At 45.3% G+C, this 2939-nt stretch overlaps 1 pseudogene across 1 annotated transcript; it reads left to right on the top strand.

The window, feature by feature from the left end:
* Positions 1-2249, top strand: LOC309823131 (elongation factor 1-alpha 1-like; annotated as a pseudogene). The gene is made up of 2 exons: positions 1-99; positions 1061-2249. The product of its transcript is annotated as an elongation factor 1-alpha 1-like (transcript).
* Positions 2250-2939: the final 690 nt, after the last annotated feature.

Raw genomic sequence — 2939 nt, 5'->3', positions numbered from 1 at the left:
ATGCCCAAAAAGCATCTCAGACTTCACGTGTCCACAACCAAGCTCCTGTTACGGCCCCCACGTCTGTTCCTTACACAGCCAACCCCATCTCAGAAAGCGGTAACTCCACTCTTCCAGTTGACCTGACCCAAAATCCTGGGGCGTGTTTGATTCCACTTTCTCGCACACCACACATCTGAGTCATCAACAAACCCCCTCAGCTTTACTTTAAAATACAGCCAGACTCAATCCCAGTTGCTACCACCCTGGTACGGGTCCCCACCCAGGAACAGGCACTATCCCCTCTTTGCTGGATTGTCGCAGGAGCCTCCTAGCTAATCTTTCCTCTTTCATTCTTGTCCCTCTGTGGACATTCTCAACACAGTGACACTAAATTGGATTACATCACCCCACTGCTCAAACCCTCCAATGGCTTCTTGTCTCATTTAAATCAACAACCAATGTCCTGATGACCTATGGCTTATATGCTCTGACCCCCATCCCCACTTAGTAATGACTTAGTAAGCCTGAACTGCATTCCAGCCGCATTGGCCTCCTCATGGTTCAACATTCCAGGCTGCTCCTACCTCAGGGCTTTTGCACATGCCCTTTGCCTTGCTCAGTTCCTTCATCTTTTTTCAAATGTCACCTTCTTAGTGAGACCTTCCCTAGCTACCTAATCTAAAATTGTAACTAACTCCATCCCCTGCGCTTCCTGTCCCCCTTGCCTACTTTATTCTTCTCCTTAGTACTTAACACTATCTAGTATACCACACAGCTCACTTATATTGTTTGCTGTCTAGTTTTTCTACTATCCATAAGGTCAGTGATTTAGTCACTTTGCTCTCCACTGTATCTCTAGTGCCTAGAAAAATGCCTGGCACGTAATATGTACTCAATAAACATTTGTTGAGTGAATAAATCTTGAAAATAGGGAATATCTTATTATGTCCTCAAAACAATACTGTAAGCCTATTAAGATGGGAGTGAAAAATTATTGGACTTAGAAGTGAAGGGATAAGACACAGACTGATATTCCAACACTACCACCCAAGTCCTTGTATAAGGTGACACCTCTCAGAAGAGATACGAGGAAATTGTTAAGGAAGTCAGCGCCTCCATTATGAAAATTGGCTACAACCCCGACACAGTAGCATTTGTGCAAGTTTCTGGCTGGAATGGTGACAACGTGCTGGAGCCAAGTGCTAACATGCCGTGGCTCAAGGGATGGAAAGTCACCTGAAAAGATGGCAACGACAGAGGAACCACACTGCTTGAAGCTCTGGATTGCATCCTGCCACCAACTCGCCCAACTGACAAGCCCTAGTGTTTGCCCCTCCAGGACATCTACAAAATTGATGGTATTGGCACTGTCCCTGTGGGTTGAGTGGAGACTGGTGTTCTCAAACCTGGCATGGTGGTCACCTTTGCCCCAGTCAGTGTGATAACTGAAGTGAAGTCTGTTGAAATGCACCATGAGGCTTTGAGTGAAGCCCTTCCTGGGGACAATGTGGGCTTCAATGTCAAGAATGTGTCTGTCAAAGATGTTCACTTTGGCAGTGTGGCTGGTGACAGCAAAAATGACCCACCGATGGAAGCAGCTGGCTTCACAGCTCAGGTGATTATCTTGAACCATCCAGGCCAAAGCAGTGCTGGCTATGCACCTGTGCTGGATTGTCACACAGCTCACATTGCCTGCACGTTTGCTGAGCTGAAGGAGAAGATTGATCGTCGTTCTGGGAAAAAGCTGGAAGTTGGCCCCAAACTCTTGAAATCTGGTGATGCTGTCATTGTTGATATGGTTCCTGGGAAACCCATGTGTGTTGAGAGCTTCTCTGACTATCCTCCTCTGGGCCATTTTGCTGTTCGTGACATGAGACAGACGGTTTCTATGGGTGTCATCAAAGCAGTGGACAAAAGGCAGCTGGAGCTGGCAAGGTCACCAAGTCTGCCCAGAAAGCTCAGAAGGCTAAATGAATATTATCCCCAGTACCTGCCACCCCAGTCTTAATCAGTGGTGGAAGAATGGTCTCAGGACAGTTTGTCTCAATTGGCCATTTAAGTTTAATAACAAAAGACTGGTTAATGATAACAGTGCATGGCAAAACCTTCAGAAGGAAGGAGAATGTTTTGTGGACCATTTGTTTTGTGTGTGGCAGTTTTAAGGTATTAGTTTTGAAAATCAGTACTTTTTAATGGAAACAACTTGACCAAAAATCTGTCACAGAATTTGAGACCCATTAAAAAAGTTTAATGAGAAAAAAAAAAAAGTCTAAGCAGCAGTTTTTGAGCAACGTCAGAGCTAGCAGGGAGCCTTCAGTTCACCTTACCTCTTTGCTTTACAAATGAAGAAACTGAGACCCAGGGGATGGGAAAGACTAGATCATCCAAGGTCATCAACCTACATGCCTGGATATTGGCTAAGCCAGGGCTGAAACCCAGGTTTCCAGCCCTCAGGCCAATGAGATTTCTATACCACAACTGCCAACCCACCAGCCCTCACAAGGCCCTGTCACAAAAGAGCCATACAGCAGGCAGATTTCACTTCCCTGATGCATGTGGCAGTACCCACGCAATGCCGAAAGTGATCCCAAAGGAAATTTCTTAGCTGGGAGTCCTGCAGAGAACCAGAATGGGACTTGGAAAAGAACTAAATTCCTTCTGGGGTATTTCAGCCAATGGGAAGGGAGCCCAGAAATCACTGATGTTTTCTGTTTGGGGAGATTTTTTAAATAGCTATCTTTGAAGAATGAAGAGTGGCTACCATGCTGCTGGGAAAATGAAGTCATTGCTTTGCAAGATATATGAGGAGAAGAAAAGAAACGATGCTACATATATTAAAATAAACTAGTTCTAACTCTTGGGCTGGGAGGTTAACCCTTGCCTTCCATGTTTTTCCTAAAGTATTTACCAACAGAACTGAAATCACAAAGAGAAAGCCCTTCAGGTCTCAAAGGGGA

This window comes from Grampus griseus (genome assembly GCF_964374135.1).
Source record: "Grampus griseus genome assembly, chromosome: 5".
Lineage (NCBI taxonomy): Eukaryota > Metazoa > Chordata > Mammalia > Artiodactyla > Delphinidae > Grampus > Grampus griseus.
This window is presented reverse-complemented; position numbering and strand designations above follow the sequence as displayed.